Raw genomic sequence first — 22,992 nt, forward strand, 5'->3', positions numbered from 1 at the left:
CCCGAACTGTGCCATATGCCATCAGGCCAAAAGTTGAAGCAGACCTGGAGCGCGTGGTCACCAATGGAGTCCTAATACCAGTTACCCATTGCTCATGGGCCACTCCTATCGTTCCAATAGTGAAGAAAGATGGCTCTCTCCGGATTTGCGGTGATTTTAAAGTCACTGTCAACCCAGTGTTGTGTGCAGAGCAATACCCGCTTCCCCGCATCGATGACCTCTTCGCAGGCCTGGCTGGGGGACAAAAGTTCAGTAAGATTGATCTGAGTCAAGCATATTTACAGATGCACGTCGATGAAAAGTCCCAAGAGCTGTTGACTATTGTGACTCATAAGGGGCTTTATCGATACTGTCGCCTACCCTTCGGAATCACATCGGCTCCCGCCCTGTTCCAGAGGGCTATGGACCAGATCTTGTGTGGCTTGTCAGGAGTTCAGTGCTATCTGGATGATATCCTGGTCACTGGAAGAAATGAAGAGGATCACTTAAAGAATTTAGAGGCTACCCTACAAAGACTGGAAGAGTATGGCCTACGAGTTCGCAAAGACAAGTGTGAATTCTTCAAGCCCTCTGTTGAATATTTGGGACACATCATCGATTCTGCAGGTCTTCATAAGGCCCCTGCAAAAGTTAAAGCTATTGTGGAGGCTCCCCCACCTCGAAATGTAAGCCAGCTACGCTCATTTCTAGGACTACTGAACTATTATGGAAAGTTCATCTCACAGTTAGCCACACTGCTAAAACCACTTCATGAGCTCCTTGGGCAGAACAAGGCCTGGAAGTGGACTGAAGCCTGTGATGTTGCATTTAACAAAGCTAAGGATGCATTGTTAAATTCTGAAGTTCTAACGCACTTTGATCCATCCTTACCCCTGCAATTGGCCTGCGATGCTTCCCCTTATGGAGTGGGAGCGGTCGTGTCACACATTATGCCTTCGGGAGAAGAAAGACCTATTGCTTTTGCTTCACGCACTCTAAGCAAAGCAGAAACTAACTACGCCCAAATCGAACGTGAGGCATTAGGAATTGTTTTTGGAATTAGGAAGTTTCATCAGTACCTGTTTGGGCGAAAGTTTACTCTTCTTACAGACCATCGACCTCTGACATCAATTTTTGGACCCTACACAGGCATTCCCCCATTAGCTGCTAGTCGTATGCAACGTTGGGCATTGATACTTTCTGCACACACATATGAAATCAAATATCGGAAATCCACTCTGCACGGCAATGCAGATGGCCTCTCAAGGTTGCCTTTACCGGTCAAACATCAAGATAGTGCCCAAAAGGAAATCATCTACTTTGAACAGGTAGAGAATACACCCATCACTGCTACTCAGATAAAGAAGGCAACCCACGTTGACCCAGTATTATCCCAAGTTATGGACCTGGTGATGCATGGAAAATCTCGACAAACCTCTCCGGTCTCACCCGACCTTGTTCCCTACATGTCCAGGCGGACGGAGTTATCGGTCCAATCTGGTTGTTTGTTGTGGGGGAGGCGTGTCATTATTCCACCACCCCTGAGATCACAGATGTTAGAACAGCTACATTCCGGTCACTGTGGAATAGTGCGCATGAAGGAAATTGCACAAAGCTATTTTTGGTGGCCTAGATTGGACAGTGCTATTGAAGAGAAGGCAAAAGCTTGTATGTCATGTCAGAGTGTAAGAAATGCACCCCAGTGGGCACCCCTACACCCATGGGACTGGCCTGAAAACCCGTGGCAACGTATTCACGTTGACTTTGCTGGCCCCCTTGAAGGAAGCATGTTCTTGGTGGCAGTAGATGCCCATTCTAAATGGCCAGAAGTCTCTATAATGCAGTCCACTACTGCAGAGAGTACTATCCAAAAACTACGAGGACTCTTTAGTCGTTTTGGTCTGCCAGAACAACTTGTGAGCGACAACGGACCGCAGTTCGTCTCTCAGGAGTTTCAAAATTTTATGAAGGCAAATGGGATACACCACATCACGTCAGCACCATATCATCCGTCCACCAACGGATTAGCTGAAAGATTTGTGCAGACAATGAAAAACGCTTTGAAATCAGCAAAGGGACAACACTCCATTCAAAAGCGTCTGGATACCTTCTTACTTTCCTATAGAAACACACCTCATGCTACGACCCAGGCTTCCCCAGCCTTTCTAATGATGGCACGACAGCTGCGCACTTGCTTTGATCTGCTGAAACCTTCTGAACCCAGACAAACTGTGCAACATCAGCAGCAATATCAAGTAATCAGACGGGCACCCAGAGCAAAAGACCAAACCTTTAGCCCAGGGCAGCCAGTTTTGGCTCGGAATTATACTTCCAGAGCTAAATGGGTCCCGGCCACAGTCATCACTCAAACAGGACCTGTTTCCTATACAGTCCGGACTGCAGAGAATCTTACCTGGCAGCGACATGTAGATCAGCTGTTGCCAGGTCATGCCAGTCTTCAGGACCCATCTGCAGTTGAGGGGTCTGACTTCACCCCTCCTGGTGAGACACCGAATCATGAGTCACCTGTTCCTGACTGTTCTCCTCCATTACCGCCGGCAGCTGAGATACCCCTTTGCCCAGCACGAGCTGATACCACCTTCTCACCTATTCGTGCTGTGGACCCTGAGCCCCTAGTACTTTCGGGTGCAACAACACCAGAAGTTCGCCGTAATCCACCTAGAGACAGAAGGCCTCCTCATCAGCTGGATCTTTAGTTAGGGCAAACCCACGGTTATGGGGCAAAATAATCCCCCGGGTTTAGCCGGGAATGGAGGCAGTCTACCCTCCTTCTCTAGTTTAGTGTGTGTTTTATTTAGGGGATGTTCTTATTAGGGGGGGAGGAATATGTTGTGTATTTGGTTGTCATGGGTTTTGTTACTATGGCAACTGAGTTAGACTATTAAGGGATAGCTCAGCCGGTTTCAACCGGCTGAGTGAGCTCTCTGTTTCTGTAAATAAAATGGAGGTTTTGGTTAGCTGTCTGCTCTCTGGCCTCAAGTGATTGCTTCCTACACCGGCTGCCCCTAGGACATAACAGGGGCTTTGTGTTTGCACCTGCTAGAGAGAAGGTGGGAGCAGAGGGCTTTGCCTACAGCTGCAAGCGTTCTGCGGCCAGCTGGAGTGCAATGCTCAAGTAACGCAAGTGTGGCAGTTGCCCCTATGCTGAATGGTTAAAAAAAATGCTTCATAATCCATTGAATCAACAGCTCAGAGATGTTCCATGGAGACAAAGAGTTCAGGTCCTTTGCAGACCCATTTTGGCTTAAGCTAAAGCCAAGATTCAGCTAAAATTAATTGCCTTACAGAACTTAACCCACTTGGCTCCACATTTCAGGAAGGAAACCTGCTGAATGACTCTGCTCACCTAATGAATGCCACAGATCCAGAATTCCGTTACAGGAGTGAGAACGGGACATGTCTGTTTAGAAGGACTTATCAGGTTGTGATGGCTGGGACTATGACAAAACAAAAGATAAGAAATAAATGTTGTACCATTGATGTGATGCAATCCAAAACACACCACAAAACCTAGGGCACATGCCAAGCGACCGCTGAGCAGATTCTCATCTACCTTCCCAAACGAGTGGAGCCACCTCCAAATGTAAAAGCAAACCTCAAGAAACTGGCTTACAAGAAGCAGCAGCAGCCTCCTCCCTGACATGCCTTCCCCAGCAAGGCACATTTTGTTTTCCTTGGTGTCTTGTAGAGCCCTGTGTACATTTACAGCACTCTATAAATAAAAAATAATAGCGGGGTGCATTTATCTCTAATTAAAATCCTGAGTCAACTCATGTAAATTTAGATGCAAATGAGGGGTAGCCCTTCGGCTTGCCAATGAATCCCATCAGTGCTGCAGCGGTCCCACGTTGCTAGTGCAGTGGGGTCAATCTTGAGAGGTTGTGAAGCAGGGGAATTTTTTTGCAGGGGTGAAACGGTTCAATGTCATCCAGTGTAACCAGTCAGGCATCCCTGTAGTTGAAATCTTGAATAAGATAGCAACCCCTACTCTTCTGGCATAATGCTAAGATCCAGGATATAGAGAGCCATGGGTACACGTGGGAGAGAGAAAGTGAATAACACTATGGCCATGTCTACGCTAGAAAGCTTATAGCAGCACAGCCGTATGAATGCAGCTGCGCTGCTGTGAGATCTCCTGTCTAGCTGCTCTATGCCGGTGGAGGAGAGCTCTCCCATCGACATAATTAAACCACCTTCACGAGCGGCGGTAGCTATGTCATGAGGAGAGTGTCTCCCACCGACATAGCACTGCCCACACCAACGCTCCTGTTGATGTAACTTACGTCGCTCAATGGTGCGGGTTTTTTTTACACACCTGAGCGACATAAATTATGCCAACCAAAGTGCTAGCGTAGACATAGCCGATGGAATCAGAGGGGAAGGGGAAGCTGGGGTGGGGGGGAAAGAATCGGCAGCACTGGGAAAGTAAAGAGGGTCCTAGATCTGAGGCGGGGGAGCACAGAAACTCTGCAACTGGAAGTGGCATGTGAGCTGTTGAGGAGAAAAGCAAGGCTCAGAGGAGAGAGAGGAGATATTGAAGTCAGTCCTGGTATGATTCAGCCCCCACTACCAGGGCCCCGACAAATGGGGCTGTTCAAGGAGGGGGTGGGTTCTCAACAGGCCTGAAGGGAAGGGCCAAGCCTCTGCCAGGTGCAGGATTTCAATAGACCAGACTCTGAGGGTCATGGAGAAGAAGGGATTTTTTTTGCTGAGAGGGACAAATTCAGCAAGAGGTGCCTGTGAACGGTGGGAGAGGTCTCCGAAGAGATGGGGATAAAAGTGGGAAGGTTTGCGGGTGGGGATGAGGAAGAAAATGGGGGACTGTTTGGGTCATTTACTGGGAATTGACTGCGGAGCAGCAGTGGCGAGAGCTTTTGGGGTGGTAAAGAGAAGTGACTGAAGACTGAGGTCCAGCTGAGGGAGAGATGGGGGGAGGACGAATGGAGGGAAGAATTAGAAGATGGGACAGCATCCTGGCAGCACTGAAGACTGTAGCGGTGGGGAAGGTGTATGAATGGATCGTGGAAGCACCTGGAAATGGAGCCTAGACAAAGCTGGAAGCTGCAGTGAGGGAGACAAGAGGGGAACTGGCAGATGGGAGGAGGAATGAGAGGCGAGGGGTTTGGAGGGAATGGGGAAGAGGAGGATGTGGCTAGCAGCACAGTGCAGTCTGAAACCAGCACAGAAAAGCAGTCTATGGATCAAATAAATAGGAGGTTTGCTACTTTCAAAGTGACAGAATCTAATATTTCTGGGATACTACAAAGCCGTGTCTCTACACTGAGCTTTTCTACACCCAGCCTCGGCCATGCATGCCCAGGCACCCATGCAGTCTCACACCGTCTCAGACACAAATGCATGTACACAACAATACAGATGCAAAGGCTCTGACATGCACAAAGCACAGTTCAGATGTGCATGCAGACACGCAGTGCATCAGACTTGGAAGCACGCATGCACACAGTGTTTCAGACACACATGCACACACCCCGTACTGCCTTAGAGGCATGTGTGACCGCCCAGTCTCACATATGAACACGCACACACGTGGCCTTGCATGCACGGGAAAGGCTCCCAAAGAGCTGTGCAAGAGGCAGTAACTCAGTGACTGGATCCAGAGAGCTCCTATGAGGATCAGCTTCTCTGCAAGCACAGAGAGGTATCCTTGAAGCAAGCTATGCACAGTTTGATCTGCCCTCTTCCCTACCTCTTCCTGGCAACTCATGTAAAACCAATCAGATTAATACAGTTATTTGGTGCGTTTCAGTCTCAGCACATTTATCAAGTACCCTTCATGTACAGCATCAACATACGCTGCCCAGGGAGCACCCATCAAAAGCTACAGAGAAAAAAAATAAGGACTTAAGAACGGTCCTACTAAGTCAGACCACTGGTCCACCTAGCCCCGTATGTCTTCCCACAGTGGCCAATGCCAGGTGCTTCCGAGGGAACGAACAGAACAGGCAACCATTGAGTGATCCATCCCCTGTCGTCCCATCCCAGCTTCTGGCAATCAGAGGCGAGGGACACCCAGAGCACGGGGTTGCATCCCTGAGGCTGTGAGGTGAGATTCACAGAGGGGACCTGACTCAGGAGCTGCAAGGAGGAACGTGAATGGGGGGGGATTGTGCGGCACAGGGGGTTGACGGGGGTTCCTGGGAGAGAGACATCCCACATATGAGCCGTGTGAGCTTTATTCTCCCAGGTGTGGCTGCTCTCTTGCAAATTCTAATACTTCTTAAACACACTTGCCCGCCCCTTCCTCATTCCCACTATCCATCTTTTCTTCATTTACTAACCCCAGTCACTCCCCTCCTCCCACTTGCTAACAAGGAAATCTGGGTTAGGGTTCAGGAAAGGGTGAAGAAGCGAGTTAGCTGTCAGCAAGGGCATCTCTGTTGTGCTTGCTGCCTGGTGGGTCGATGTTGGAGGCCACCGATGAGTGGAGTCTGCCCTCCAGCCAGCCAGCTCACACACACCGAGTGTGCGGACGAAGCCTCTGGTTTGCTGAACTCCAGACTAGAACTGGCCCTTTTGCTTGATCTGTAGGTGTCAGCAGCACCAGGTGAGTCAAATAGGAGTGCGCGCCCCTTATCCATGGGCCACCCGGGTAGGAGTTGCACCGAATTGGTCTCCAATGGGAATTTCTCCTGCCATACTTTGGCTCTGTAGGTCTGACCAATTGGGGTCCATGCAGAGAGGTGCCCCTGTGCTATACCAGCACAGACACATGTCCTGCCCATCGAGGTACAGATCCTACAAGAAGAGAGGACTGCCTAAAGAAGGCCACCCTCCCTCAATCATCCCAGATCACCACAAGGAAATGGGCTGAGGCCACTGCCCCCCTAGTGAGTGAATGGGAGACGCAGCAGAAAGCAATTGCCAACTCTAATGCATCCAGTGATAATCAAGCTGGCAAGGATGCATGGAACACAAAATCAGGCGGCAGGAGTATTCAGGCGGGGAGCTGGAAATAATTACCATGATACTGTAACCAGAAAACACAAGGCCAGGCTACTTATCATACTAATTACTGTTTATCCCTGTTTATGGATCCACATGGCAGAGGGACTGACTGACAGATTGGAGGTGTAAATTCTTAAAGGCATAAGCTTTGGGTAGTCAGAACTGTGTACCAACTGCATAAAGAGTCTTTGTAAAGCTGCGGCGGGACAAGCACTCAGCACCCTCTCTGGTGGAGGGTTGGCCCTGTGGTAAGGAAGCTCTCAGCACAAATCCCAGCTTGCACTGACAGGGTGCTGCAAGTCTCCATTATACACAACTGATTTTGTATCTCTGCATTTCCATCTCCCATGGGCCTTTATCTCTAAAGCTAAGTCCCTTGGACTCCAAGACCGGATTAAAGATTTCCCACAAGTATTCCTTAACGATGTCCTCCTAACCTGCATCCATTCCACCAAGATAACAAGCCCTTTGCCCTTAAGTGAAATTACATTTTCAAGGCGGTTCACAAACATCAGGGGACCCTCGCTATACCCCTCCAAGGCAGGCAAAGCATGCAGACCCAATTCACAGATGGGGAAAGGGAGGCACAGAGGAAGTGACCTGGCCGAGGTTACGGAGTCAATCAATGGCTGAGCAGTTCCTGGCTCCTAATTCTATGCTTAGTCCACTAGACCATGGTTCCCAACTGTGGTCCACAGAACACTTGCTGGCGTTCCACAAAGAGCTACTAAGTCACATGCTGCCGGCTCTCCTCCTTGCCACCAGCTGTTGCACTGCAAGAAGCTACAGATACAGTAAATACTTTCACGTAAGCAATTGTTGGATGCTATTCCTTATTGCCGATGGGAGGGGAGATGGCCTGTCCAACCACAGATGGGAAGGGAGGTGACCACCAGGCCATGTCTGTTTAGACGTAGTCCACACTAGGGAAGAGTCTGAGAACCCTGCACTAGACCAGGATGGCTCTTTTAAGCCCCCTCTGTAAGAGTCTGAAGGGTTGTCTCTCTCCCTTTTACTCAGGGCTGATTCACTGCTTTCTTCTTTTGCTCCATGTTCATGGGCTATCCGCTCTCCCTCTCAGAAGCCATTCATCTGTGGGACCCTTGTGTCTGTCCCTTGCACTTTGCTCTCAAGCGTGGCAGTGCCAATCAGAGGACTAAATGAGTCCTGCCCTTCACAAAATATTCTCTAAAAATAAGAGGGAAGATGCTGCCCTGTAACCATGGCTGTCCCTGCAGCCTCCTGCCATCTCCCCATGCCAGAGTCTCTCGCCTCTCTCCCAGGGATACCCATCCATCACTGCCCACATTAAGCGCACTGCGCTGGCATTGATTTAGGCAGGGACTGTCCATTTCCATCAAGGTTGTGGTATCTTTTGAAACCCCTTGGGAGATGGAGGCTTTCCACCCTGGAGATCTGGCTCACCCACTCCATCAGAGGTGTCAGAGAAGCATTTCGCTTGCCGTTTTCTGCCCTTTTATCTGTCTCATTATTAATGAGGAAGATTAGCCTGCTCCAGGGGAGGAGAACGACAGACTGACTCGCAAAGTCAAACAAGTCATAGTCAGGAGAGAACCAAACTGAGCAATGAAGGGGTCAGGGAGACCCAGCAGTTCCAGGGGTGGATTAAGACACCAACATTTCAGGACACCAAGAATTTTACCCCTCTAGACAACTTTTCATCCCTGCAAGCACCCAGATGGACTCTCTGCCTGCTCCCAGCAAGGGGAGCTGAACACTAGGGTGACCATATTTCTCTATGCTGAATACGGGACATCTGGTAAAATTACTTGTATTCAAGCGAGTTCTATGGCAATCAATTGTACAAACATTCAAATTAATGTCAAGTTGACTGAGCCCGTTAAAAAGAAATACTGCGTAGTTGGATTCTTTTTATTTACCTTCTTCTCTTTAAGGCTTTAGGGTTCACACGGGGGGGGGGTTTGACACACACACCCCTAGCCTCCCACACGCACACACGTGGGGAGAGGTGACACACAGAGACCGGTACCCCTCTCTCACACGGGTGGGGGGCGAGGGGTAACTGACCCAACCCTCCCTGCCCAGCACTCTCCACCTTCCATGCCTGGCTGGGCCCTTGGGATGGACTCGCCTCTCCTGGTACCTGACACCACATCTTCCCGAGGCAACATGTAGGGGGACATGCAGGGTCACAGGCCCACCCTCCCCAGACTTCTGCCAGGGTTCACACCACAATGTGGCCAGCAGCAGCCTTTCCACACTGTGCAGGAGGGCAGGGATGGGAGCTGCTTCCAGCTGAGGGGAGGAGGAGGGAGGGAAGGGGTGATCTGGCCTGTGTCTTTGCAGCGCTCGTCTCTCCACCCCCACCTCCACCCCCCGCTTCCCCGTGGCTGGAAGCAGCTTGTCCCTTTCTGCCCCCATAGTGTCGAAAGGCAGGAAAAGTGCTATCATGTAAATAAAAAGATCTTCAAAACCTGCACGTCAAATGTTGACTGTAGTCCTTCCCTCCAGGACAGGCTGGGATGGTCTCTGGGGAGCTGTCTAAAGGGGTGGTGCTGAAATGGAAATGCTGCCAGGGATTCCAGGCTGCAATGTGCTCTGTGAATCAGCTTTCCATAGCGTTGGTGCTGAAACAAGGGTGCTGCTTTGGATCTGCCCAAATGCTGGTAGTCTCCAATGTCAGCAGTTTCCCAGCCCGGTGGCCCCCTACCTTATTCTACCAAAGGCAAGAAGCACGTCTGATTCTAGTTACCCTCATCTGCCAGAGGTCACACGAGTCAGTAACTGGAATTAGAAACCAGAATTCCTGAGTCCCAGTTCCTTTCCTCTAACTGTGTGACCACATCACTTTCAGTTAGACTGGCCCCTTGGAAAGGGAGTCATCAGTCACATGTTCGGAACCTAGCTCGCTTAAGAACAATTTATTGTGCTAACTACTCCAGTGATGGGCATGTTAGAAAGCTGATAGCAGGGATGAATTTGACCTAATCTGATCTGTGATTAACTCCCTACATTTCCAAACCTCCTCTGCCAGCTTCCCAAGTCACTGTGACTCTCTCTCAGACCTCCAATCCTGCAACCAGTCTCCAAGGGTACTTCTGCAACTCCAAGGAGGCAACAGGCTACCTGGGATTCCTTGGAAGCAGAAGTCTGGAGGTTAGAGCAGCGGAATGGCACAAGTGGCCATGTGCAATGGCATTCCATCCCTGTACACGGGTTCAAATTTAGATTTTGGTCCCAGGTGGGAGGAGTTTGGAGTTCTCAGAACAATCCTTATATTAGGGAGAGATTGTCCCCTGGGTTCTTGAGCAGACTGATGGGGCAGCAGGGAGCCTCACCCACCCTGAGCATGCCATGTGTAAACCACATTAATCCAATGTTACTCTGTCTCCTTCTTGTGGAGGCTGCAACTGCCTCCAATGGAACAGAGATGCTCCTTCAGCTCAAGCAATATAGGCTTATTGTTATTAGCTCTAGAGTTCAAACCTCACAGATGGCCCATCCTGGGGCTCTGTCATCAGAGGACAGATAATCCCAGCCCTGGCATTTGGGTGAGCACAGGGATTGCTCCCTCTATGTCCCCTGGAGCGCCTGCTCCCAGGCACACCAGGCAAAAGGGAGCAGACTACACCATTCTTTGCCATAGTGTAGCCCGCACACTCCCACTCCACTCTAAGGGGCTTGGACAGGGATGGTGCCAGTTGTCCCCAACCTGGACCAGTGCCTATGTGGCATAACTGGATCCTTAATTTGCATCCCCAAAACATGCTGTAGTTCAGCATCACAGCCAGTCTCTGCTGTGAGGAGGCTCAGGACCAAAGAAGGAGAGGAGGAGGAAAGAGAAGAGTGAAGGGAAGCAGAGAGACAGAGAGATGAATAGTAGCCTGCAGAATGAAAATAACATTGCCAGGCAGTGCAGGATCTGAATTGCCTGTGACAGGCAGACCCTCTCTGCACCTGGGATTCAGACACAAGCTTATTTTCCTGGTTTCTTAGAGAGACAATGAGTCCTGACTACCTGTCAGAACGTACCCAAGATATGTCACCAGCGGACAGGGGGCCCCAGGTGTTCCTGCCCTGTGCAGCTGACACAGGTATGATGGCTGAGGTCATGGGCAGCATTTCCCAGAGACAGGCAGCAAGGCACAGAGGGAAAAGTAGCAAGCCCAGAGGCAATGCTGTGCCAGGATTCCTGTTGTTTGATAAAAAAGCAGGACAGGTTTGTGGATGGAATGACCCAGTCCTGCTAGTCTGAGGGAAGGGAAATTTCAGAATGTATCGTGCCTTTGGGCAGACACACCTGTGCTCCATCAAGACCTGGCAGAGCCACCACCAAAGATAATCACTGCTCTCTCTGGCCAATTTTCCATAGGCCTCCTGTGCACTCCCCATGGAGTAGCTAGGGTCAGGCTACTTCTGTGCCCCCAAAAACCAGCCCCAGCCTTAGCAGAGTAACAGCCCCCTGCAAGAACACGCTGCAGCCCCATCATGTTACTCACTTCCAGAAGTCCTAATAGTGTCCTTTGCCATGTCCCACTAAGCCAGAGACACAAGATCCTCACCAACCAAGGTCCAGGTGGGAGTGAAATTCTGCCTGGATGCAAAGGCCTCTCCTAGAGCCCATGCTCTTCCTTTTATCCCCTACAAGGTCCAGCTGTTTGCTCCTCCCACCATGACTGACAGCTTGCACCCAGCTCCCGGGGTGTGGCAGGGCATTTGCCAGGAAGGGGCAGGGTAGATCACACCTGGCCCCCATGGGAACTGCCCAGGTAGGAACCCACCAGCAGCTGCCAGCCTGTTCAACATCACAGGTAGGGTCAACTGGGTCCCTCTTCCCCTTCGCCAGCGATCTTAACCAGCGCTCGCTCAGAACGCTTCGCGTTTGCCTCATTACCGTAACACTGGAAATAATTGCTGTCAATTAAACAGCGCTATTTTTGCTGATTTAAAAAATAATCGAAATTTAATTTACACTAATGATTTAGTTACACAGGAGACTCGGCATGGAAACGAGACAGCGTCAATCAAGGCTCAATTAGAAAAGCCGGAAATAGGCTGCATGGGAGATTGCGAGGGTGGATGGGTTTATTTCGGGACTCCTCTAGGTTCTGGCCAATCTTCTTCAGACCATAGTCAAGGGGGAGCAGAGTCATGGAAACTTTTGCAACACTCTGCGCAGCCTGGTGTTCACTCCCTTTATCATCCAGGCATGCCAGGGCAGCTCTCTCTGCACACCCCTCTGCCGCAGCCCGAAGGGTGCACAGGGCTCTGACCCCACTCTCCCCATCACACTGCCTGCTACCAGGGCAGGGGATGGGCCAAAAACTAGGTGACCTGCTTCTCCTCTACCACCCCCCACCAACAGCCTGGCTGTGTCTCTGGAATCAAAGCACTGTCAGCATCAGCAGCAGGCAACGTGCCCTGACAGGGAGTGGGAGGCAGTCTGGGGGTCTGAAAACGAGGAGGGGGCCTAGTGAGTCATTCCCTCCGCTGCATGCACACACACACACACACACACACACACACACACCCGCCTGCGTGCACGGCCGCATCCCCCGCTGAGCTCCGAGAAGGGGCTGAATATTCTCTTAGGGCTTTTTCAGAACCACTGAAAACAGCACGAGAAACTCCAGCCTCAAAGTCTGAATCTCCCCAGCAGAGCCCATCTTACAACTTTCCCAAGGACAAGAGAGAACTGGCGAAGGAGTGTCGGCAAAGCAGCCTGCAAGTGACTTGTTTCTGATAGCAAGGAGGGGAGCAAGCGGGCACTCCTCAGCATCAGGGTGCACATGGTGCACGGGGTTAAGACGAGGTTGATCAGAAGTCCAACGAGGGGAGGATTATCTAGGCTCAAGGCCAGGTCTCCACATGGTTGCTATCTCCACATGGCAAAGTGGGTGAGCAGAACACAGGTCAACACATGCTGTCACTCATGCTCCTGACAATCAGGCCAGCTCAGATTCAATACACCCCAAGAGTCATGTCTAAGTATGTCCAAGGGGGGGGTATGGGCAAAACCCCAGCTCCACACACGGAAAGCCAGCAAGGTAGATCTGCCCTGGGAAGGTAACAAGTGGCAGCATCTGGGGGGAGAAGGTGCAAAGGGAATGTCATGCTGGTGGAGGGCGCCTGGCGGCCCTGCTCTGGAAGGGTCACCATGAGGGTGACGAGGGGAGCCAGGGTTCAAGCCAGTTCAGTTCTTGGCCTGTCTGCTAAGGTGGACAGCAAGGGGGCTAGGTAATAAGTGGAGATATACCAATCTCCTAGAACTGGAAGGGACCTTGAAAGGTCATCGAGTCCAGCCCCCTGCCTTCACTAGCAGGACCAATTTTTGCCCCAGATCAGGCCAATGCTCAAACCACTGAGCTATCCCTCCCCCGAGAGACCATCTAGTCCAACCCCCTGCTCAAAGCAGGACCAATCCCCAAATGGCCCCCTCAAGGATTGAACTCACTCACAACCCTGGGTTTAGCAGGCCAATGCTCAAACCACTGAGCTATCCCTCCTCCTCCCCCCCCCCCCCGTGAGATCCTCTCTTGGTGCATTTTGTGAGGCAAGCATCTGCCTAGCAGGAACTGCACTGAGACCCACCAACTCATTTCACTGGGAATGAGAGGCCTCGAGGTGAATGCTCCTGAGCCCCCAATTTCCAATCTCTCCTCTGCTCCTGTTTCACCACTTAGGGGATGCCTACACTGGATTCCAAGGTGTGGTTGCAGCACGTGTAGACGTACCCAAACCAGCTTCGATCTAGCCAGGACGAGTACCAATAGCAGTAAAGCCACAGCAGCCTGGGCTAGCTACCCATATGTATACTCCGGGTCCCTGGTGGGCTTGTACAGCCCGGGCTGCAGTCCATGATGCCACAGCTTCACTGCTCTTGGTACCCGAGCTAGCTAGATTATATCTACACATGCTGCAATCACACCTCTGATTGGAGTGAGGACATACCCTTAGTCTGGGATTATTCAAAGTGGGACCATGGGGCATATTCCTTAGATTACAACTCTCTGTTGTTTCGAGAGGCAAATGGTTAAATCTTCACACTCGGTGAAACCCCACTCAGGTAAGAAATGGCATTTCTGTTACCCCTCTGTGTGATGCAGAGAAAAGAATGGCCCAAGCGCACTCCCTTAAAGAGAGGGGTGGGGAGAGAGAGCCAGGAATCATGAGACATAATGCCGGACAGAGATTCCGTGCTAGAGATGCCTGGTTCATCACTAGAGTAAACAGGATGTCAGTGGGATAATGCATGGGGAATAGGAACGTCTGTCTGAGAGGCTACTTTTCTCCATCTCAATTTCCTTTCTCCTTCTCCTTCTCTCCTGTTCTTTGCCCCACATTCTCTCCCTCCCTGCTTTCAAGCACTCATTGGTGCATTTCCTCTAGAATGCTGTTTATTTTAAACACCTGAACAGAGCCCTTCCTGTGTCACAAATCCATGAGCCGTTTCTTTTCCTTTTGTATGGCCTCACCTGCTACTGAACTCATCAAACCCATTAGAACAGCAAGGAACCTGGCAAGATGCCACCTCTCCCACCAAGGCTGATCCAGGCATTTCCCTTGTCACTGCCCTGGCCTCTGTTTGCTTTAGGGTGTCTCTCCTGGCCATGCCAGCCGGCGCCATTCATGTGCCACAGTGCTAGCACCTAGCAGATCTCTTTCCCCACTGTTCCTCCCCCACCTGCTTTCCATCTTCTTCTGTCGGGAGCTAGGACGCCAAAGGCCTTTCCTTCTCCCATGCCCCATTTCCAACCAGGGTTCACGTTTTGGGGATACTGTCTCCCCAATGCAGTGACTTGGCTGATCGGAGGGTGGCAGGGCTCAGATCTCTGCCTCCTTGGGCCCTTGCTCACCCACCCATACCACCCTGGAGACACTTTGCATTAACGTAACCCTCTCAAGGCAGAGGGGGAGGGGCCTCCATGGTGGGTCCCAGCGAACAAGCCAGCAAATCACTCATGCCACCGCTCACTCTAGGAGACAGAGAAGGGTCAGCTCTTCACCTCCGTAGGCAGCACATGTCCCTGCCCCCACTGGAAATCTATCCAACCGGGGCAGCCGGGGAGGGAAATAGGGACACAGCTTTTAAATGCACTGCAGTAGAAGAGAGCAGGACAGTCTTTCGGAGGCATGGAGTGGGAAGGAGACTGTCTCTCCTAAACAAAGAAGCTGGCATGCATGGCAATGCTTGAGTCCAGATCTGCCCCTCCTGAATCTGGGGTCTCCCCTGGCTGAGCTACAAGCCCACAGGGGATATTTATCTCTTTGCCCCGTTCCACAAAGGACTCTGTAGACAATAACCCACTGATCAATGAGCCTGGCTACCACAATACAACCCCTCACCGGATCATCTACGACCCATTATTTTTTTACTTATACATTTATGAGCAGATTTCTTAGGTCACAGAAGAAAACAAACAGAGACCAAATCCCAGCCCCAGCGGAAGCAGCCAGAAGGCCTTCTGAGCCCCTTAACTGGGAGGGGCGGGGGAGACATCACATGGGCAGCTGCAGTGGTACAGGGGACCTATTTGTGAATCAACCCTTCACGCATCATTGGACATCAAAGTTATTAGATTTTCAGTCAACAACCAATGCAGAGATGCACAATTTCTTCTTTTACAGTACAGTGCTCTACTCCTGTCTCACCTCTCTCGGCATTCCCTTCGCCAACCCCCAGCTCCCTCAATGATCACAACTTTCAAGCAGCATCTAGGTTCGTTGTGAAGCCGGAAGGAGGACTAGCTCAAGGGGTTTGACAGGATGAGGGCCCCACTGAGAACCAATCAGCAGGGCCTTTTCACCCTCCCCCATCACGCAAGCACAAAGGGAGAGCGCAAGGCACTGAGAAATGATCAAAAGAAACCCTGTATTCACTTTACGCAGAGTACCGCCAGCATGTGGAACTCACTGCTGCAGGAGGCCACCGGGGATGGCAGTCTGGCTGGGAGTTTATAACGGGAGGTTGTAACGCTTCTGTAATAGTATCTACTCCCTCTGGTAAGGGTGCTGGAACCTAGCACTTCAGGGTGGAAGCCTGCGGGGCTCAGTAAGGATTTTCCCCTGGCTGCATTAGTGGGGGGTGGCGGGAGAGTGGGAGGGGTTCACTGTCCTCTGAAGGACCAGAGCTGGTTCTTGCGAGACTTGGTCCTCTGGACTACACGGATCAGTGGAGACGCCATCCTGGAGCAAGCCACTATTACTAGGAGAACTTCAGCACTGCCCCAGCGTTCGCTGGCGGGGAATGTTCGGATCTGAGGGTTTCAGTTACCTGGACTTACTCGACAGGGCTTCTGAGGAGAGCCGCACAGTCCCACCTCTTCCAATTCCCCACCCTCAAACTCCAGTTGCCATGGCAACGTTACTGACAATTTCAATGCATAAACCCAAATTTGCATTTTAATGGGACACAATTAGAATGCTGAGATAAACGAGTCTTCCTTTCTAAAAGGTAACACACACACACACACACACACACACCCAGATCACAGAAATATGCCATGCAACTGAGCACCACACACACACACATTCATCTTTGGGCCACCTAAGTTTGGAAGTTGCTTCCCATTCAGTTCCCCCTCACTGAAAGTTGTCCGCCTTCCCGACAGTAAAAGACAGCGCCGTAACACAGATCTGTGGTGCACCCAGGGCAAGCTGTATGCAATGCTCTCTCAGGGCCTTGCCATGCTGTGCACTTCCTTGCCCCCACTATCCATCACGGCCCTGCCACTGCATGAGCTTCCTCACTCCAATGCCGCAGCTTGGTTCAGCCACGGCATGAACTTCCTCCCCTCGTGCCCCACCACAGCTCACCATGGCATGGATTTCCTCCTCGCGGTTCCCATCACGGCTTAGCCATGGCATAAGCCTCCTCACCGCTCCGGTGGCATGGCACGGCTCAGCCACAGTGTGAGCTTGCTTCCCCAGGTGCATCAAAATGGCCTAATCATGGTGCACTTTATCACCCGCATGCCCATCACAGCTCCAACACAGCACACAGTTCCTCATCCACCCAGCACCCAATGCACAGCATGAGCTCCCTCACCCCCAGATCATGCCCCAGCTCAGCCATGAGGTGCACTTCCAGCCCAGCGTCAAATCCACACCAGGAGATCCCTCACCTCTGCGCCCCACAAGGAGCTAGACATGTGGGATGATCCTCTGCACACTGAGCTTCCTAACGCTACCACTCCTTGCTCTGACACTCGGTGGCCACATTTATTGTCACTGGGTTCCCCTGAACTGCTGGGACGAGGAAGAGACACTGGGTAGCGATCGCCAGATGTTTTCAGCAGTGGGGCAGGTAGTTAAGAAAGAGCAGGATGAGGTGAGAGAAAGCACATATCTCCATGGCATCTCCATTTACTTCTGCAGTCAGAAAAAAAACACTGTATAAAATAACACTGTATAAAATAGGAAAGCGGAAAATGAATTTCTCCTGCCCTTGGTGCAAACTAAATTCAAAGCAGGCAGGTGGCTGGAGTGAATAGACAGAGAGAGAGAGAGAGAAATAAATTAAAAATAAAAAAAATAGGAGAGAGAGAGACAGAAAGGGAGGAAAACAAACAAGTGAATCATAAAGGCTGCAAACCGCCTGGAAATTTCATTTGGCTTTTCAATTGGAAAGTGACAGGACGCCTAGGTGGGCGGGGGAGACCGAATCGGAGAGAGGAGAGAATGCCCAGGCTGAGACAAGAATGGCCCAGAACACAAGTGCAGCCTCATCCAGGCCTGGTGAACCCCAACATCCACAAATACTCCTCCCCGCCTCTCCCCCAAGGGAGGAGGAGGGTGGATGGTAACCAGCGTGCAAGCTGGCTCATTGTGCCTGGCTAGGATGTCCCAGCAAAGCCCCCAACACTAGTTGACCTGTTTCAGAGGCAAGTGCCACAGGCAGGCAATGCTGGAAGGAGATAGCTTGTTTAGTGGGCACAGGGAAGGAGCAGAACCACCCGGTGGGAAGGGAGGCTGGGACTCCAGAAGAGTGAAATATTCAGGATTTCGTTAACCCAAAAAGACGCCCAAGCAAGGCAAGGCACCCACAACAGGCATGGGGGGGCGCTGTGCCAACGGGGTGTTAAACGCAGGTGCCTGGCTGGCCCAGACAAGGCCCTGCTGTGAGGAAGCTCACGCTGCTCAGCCCTCAGCTGGCACTGATGGGGCATTGCTGCAAGGAGCTGTTTCTGTTTATATGCTGCACACACACACGCACGCACGCACGCACCCTCCCTCCCTAGCCCAGGACACTTTCCCTCTGGATCCGTGCCCTCTCCCTTATTCCTACAGAACTCTTCCCAAAAGGCTCATAAACCATTTCAACCACTGTCTCACCAGTTGCAGCTCCCTGTCTGCCCAATGCGCCTGACCATTTGTTAAACGGCAATGCCCACTCTGCCAATTAGCTCTGCATCATTAGCTAGACGGCCCCGTAGGGCTCATCCCGCCGCCGCCTCCTCTATGCACTGTGCCTGCTGCTCTCCCCGTCCTCTTGACACTCATTACGATCCCCAAAGCGATGCTGTCGTCCCCGCCCCTTCCCCAGCACCTCAACTCAGGCCCGCTTGGAAGGGGTGAGAGGCTCTGGACCCTGTCCCCAGAGCAGTCCAGTCCCAGGTTTGTTTGTGTCAACAAAGCACTAGTGCAGACCATTTAGGGACGTTTCCATGGCAGCACGGCCTGCCGAGGGGAGAGTCTTAAGCAGCTGCAGGTTCCCCCTAGGTAAGGTTTCAAGTGTTACCCATCTGGGCTGTGCAGAGACAGCCCTCTCTCCACCACCTGCCCAGCTGCTGACTCCATTCAACCCCTCTGCCCTCCTTCATTTGCTGGAATCCGGCGTTAATTGCGCCATGCTGTGACAGAGCGAACGTTAATGCGGCCTGGCACTTGATCAAGCGGAGTGGTATTCTGTCTCCCAACTGGCACTCTCCCAGCACAAGTGACAGGGGCAGCCACAGCCCTGGGATCTGCAAGGCACAGGAACTTTGACGGTGTCCTTCCCCAGTCACGGGGGGCAGCCAGGACACAAGTGGCCGCCACAGAGTGCTGGAGTTTCACTTCCCACCCCTTCCATATCTCTCTCCTTCCTTGATGTACACACGTGCAGCCACGTGCAAACAGTTACACGTACAGACAAGACACATGCACACCCTCAGATAGACACACGGACACCAACAACCCCTCAAACTCCACCCAGGGCCAGGTACAAAGTCAACACTGCCACACATTGAGGTCCATGCAAAGCCATGCATCCTGATCCACACACCCATCAATGTGCAAACACACGGGCACAGAGACTCTGCTGATAAGCAAGCATGTTCGTTCACACACAGGCTAGGTCTATACTGTCTATTATTTGGGGTGTGACTGCAGCTCGAGCAGACATACCGGAGCTAGCTTTTGTCTGGCTAGCTTGGGTATTGAAGCAGGGAAGCCGCCGCAGCATGCACGTCAGCCTGGGCTAGCCCCGCGAGTAATTACCCAGGGCTCTGCAGGGACTCGTAGGGCCCAGGCTGAAACGTACACTGCTCTGGTACACAAACTAGCTGGATTACAGCTAGCTAGCTAAGGTATGTCTACTCAAGCTGGGACTGTGGTACAGACCTAGCCATACTGGAGCTTGCTTGTGCTCTTACACTGGTGTAAATCAGGACAAAGGCAACCGAGATGGATGGAGTTACACTGAGTGAGATAAGAACCAGACTCACAATCCCTCGTGGGATTGGTGGTTTTGTGAACGGCTCTCTCCTTCCTTTGTTCCTGGCTTCCAAGAGAACAAACCAGCAAGGGAATCACGTTACCCCCCACATGACCACTTTCATTCTCCAAACCTCCTGCCAGAACAGCATATTGCTGATTCACAGCTTCTTGGTCACCCTATTCCCGCTCCTAGAGCGTGGCCAACAGACTCTTGGAGCTGGAGATCCCTCTGAGGAGGGGAAAGTGGCCATGGGGTCCATCTCCAATCTGGGGAGGGTGTGGAGACAAACTGGGGAGGGTGTGGAGACAGGGAACTCAAGGTTAGAACAAGAGGCATCCCAGTCAGAGAGGGAAAAGGCAGAGACAGCATCTCCGCTCTCCTACTTCCCTTCTGCAGAACCTATCCGTCTTTCTTTTATGTAGGAAGAGAGAAGGTCAGAGTGTGCCACAGGGCAGTAACACACTGCTAAGGATGGGGGAGGGGAAGAAAGGTACAGAAGGAAGGCAAGAGAAAGAGAGGCAAGGCTGGCTTTATGATCTGTGATGATTCCAGCTGCTGGAAGGGTAGAACAAGTGACTAATTTTCTCCCTCTCCAGTTCAGGTACCAGAGGGGCAAGGTCAGGCCAGGCTGTGAGCTGCAGAATGAACACAAGATCCCAGCTCCCTCCCTTCTCCTCAAAAAAAGCATGAGACGCCAAGCAGTTTGTGCTGAAGGCCGACCCTAGTGGAAGGAGCAAGAGGCAAAGAGATGACAGATCAGGAGAGAGGGAATCAGAAAAGGAAAACAAGGGGCCGGGGGATGTAGAGAGATGGACAGAGAGAGGAGATGAAGAATAGAGAGAATGAAAAAGACAAAGGAGAGGAAAAGGAATGGCAAAGACAGGCAGGGAGGTTACATGCTGTGTTTGGGAAGTGAGACATACAGATGTGGGGTATGCCACGTATCCACACTGGCGCCTGCCCCTCGTCGCAGGCAGTCCTGTCCCTTTAATTGGATGTCCTCCCTTGTGTGTGCGCACGACAGACTCTAAATGTGTGTTTGGGTCCGCGTGCTTGATCTCACTAATCACACTGTTGGTTTGGTAATAGAGAGGGAGCACAATGCTTACGACTTGGCTCCATTTCCAGCTAATGATTCCAGCAATGCAGTGGGATAGGAGAGTAGTGGGCACAGAGCAGGCCCGACCCTGCCAAGCACAGACACGCAGCTCATCCCGCAATTCTTCTGCCCCCGTCCCAACACTCTGCCCTAGTACTAGGGCTCCCTGGAGGTCTCACAGAGCCCAGGCAATGCACTGCTGCCTTTTGCTGCATGTGTGTGTGGGAGGGGCGATCCATGTGAGTCCACTGTACGGAGGTGGGAGCAGTAATCCAGGGCTGAGTGCTAGCTAGGGACTCCAGGCAAGAACTGCTATTGTAGTTGGTATGGAATGGGCACTGCTGAGAGGAAGCTCGCACCACCGCACTCCAGGATGGACACTGCTGAGAGGAAGCTAGTGTTGCAGGGGTGCTGGCTAGTTCAAGACCCCGCTGGCTATGAAATAATATTCTGGGGCGTTTACAAAAGGCAGGATCTGGTCACGGGAACCCACAGGCAGCCAAGATCACAAGCCTCCCTCCATGCGACGCCTTACTGACGACATACACAACACCGAGGTGGAAGGAGCAAAACCCAGAAGAGGCCAACCCTGCTCCTGCCCTCCCCCTCCATTCCCAGTAAGACCCTGGCTTGAGGTGGGCCCTCCACTTTAACAGCAGCAGCCCGGCTCACCTGGAAATCCTGCCTCACAGCGACATCTAGCGGCGAAGGGGCTGCGGCTCCACGCACAAGTCCAGCTCAAAAGTTTCCAGCTTGGGGTTTTTCTCCCCCCTTTAACCTATTATTTGTTTCCTCACCTTCAGAAAAAACAGAGGGGGGAAGTTACAGCTCCCGACAGCCTGCTTCACGCTGTCCCTAGCAAGGAGAATAAGGAGACCGGGGGGCATTACTGGGAGGAATTAGCTCAAATCCTCAGCATCTGAACCCTTCTCCGGGACAACGCTACCCATGGAGCCAGTGTGGGCTCCCCAGCGGGCAGTGTGCTCACATTCAGATGCAGCCGAGGTGACTTAAATAGGAACCTTAACTGCCGGGGCTGACAAACGATACCCCCTTGTTACACCCCCTGGGCAAGCCTGTCCAAAGACCTGTCAGCGAGCCATGGCACAACCTCAGTGGGTGAGGCTGGGGTAAGTGTCGTCCCTAAGCACACAGCCCTGCCTCCCACTTCCACCCCCTGACCCAGCGAGTCTCCCCCAGTGTTACTGACTGTTGTCTTCTTGGCAGCGGGCCAGCTGGTCTGCTACCCTGCCTTCCCCCAGGGCTTAAAGTGTAGGTGGGGAGGCTGCAAGGGGCCCCAGACCTGGCAATAATCGGGTAGGCCAGGGGTGCTGGAACAATATTTGTATAGTGGAGGTGCTGAGAGCCATTAAATCAAAATGTAAACCCTGGATATAATGGAAACCACTTGGCAGCTCCCACAGCACCCCTAGTTTCAGCGCCTATGGGTGGGTTGCTGCTGAGGGATGCACTTGAAGCACTGTCTTAGCAAAACTGCTGATCCCAGGTTATGCTAAACCCCCACTTCTTTCAAACACTGTAAGCACTGCCGGCCCCGCCTGCCGCCCCGGGCAATTTAAAAGGGCTTAGGGGCCCCTGCCGCCACCACCAGCAGCGGGTGGAGCTAAAGTGGCTTCCTGCCCGCCCTCGCTCCATGTGGCACACCACTCCTGGAAGCAGCTGGCACATCCCTGCAGCCCCTGTGGGGGTGGTCGCTGTGCGCTGCCCCTGCCCCAAGCACTGACTCTGCCATTGGAACTGTGGCCAACGGGAGCTGCAGGGGCGGCAACCAGAGCGGTGTGTGGGTTGCTTTTGAGAGCTGCTCGAGGTAAGCGCTGCACCCCTCACCCTCTCCCATACCACAACCCCCTGCCCTGAGCCCGCACTCAAACTCCCTCCCAGAGCCTGACCCCTCATCCCCCCTGCACCCAAACTTCCTCACAGAGCCTGCACCCCTCGCCTCCCCACACCCAAATTCCCTTCCAGAGCCTGCACCCCTCGCCCCCCGCACCCAAACTTCCTCACAGAGCCTGCACCCCTCACCTCCCCCCACCCAAATTCCCTTCCAGAGCCTGCACCCCTCGCCTCCCCACACCCAAATTCCCTTCCAGAGCCTGCACCCCTCGCCTCCCCGCACCCAAACTCCCTTCCAGAGCCTGCACCCCTCACCTCCCCCGCACCCAAACTCCCTTCCAGAGCCTGCACCCCCTCGCTCTCCCGCACCCAAATTTCCTTCCAGAGCCTG

General features: G+C 52.3%; 1 long non-coding RNA gene across 1 annotated transcript in view; it reads right to left on the reverse strand.

Moving 5' to 3' along the window:
- LOC123347982 overlaps positions 1-22,992 on the reverse strand; it is a 57,739-nt gene that overhangs the window by 33,897 nt on the left and 850 nt on the right. Inside the window, exon 2 of the long non-coding RNA XR_006573135.1 lies at positions 21,420-21,544. This is a non-coding gene — a long non-coding RNA (uncharacterized LOC123347982). The remainder of the gene's footprint in view (positions 1-21,419; positions 21,545-22,992) is intronic.

The sequence above is a fragment of the Mauremys mutica genome, chromosome 1, assembly GCF_020497125.1.
Source record: "Mauremys mutica isolate MM-2020 ecotype Southern chromosome 1, ASM2049712v1, whole genome shotgun sequence".
NCBI lineage: Eukaryota > Metazoa > Chordata > Testudines > Geoemydidae > Mauremys > Mauremys mutica.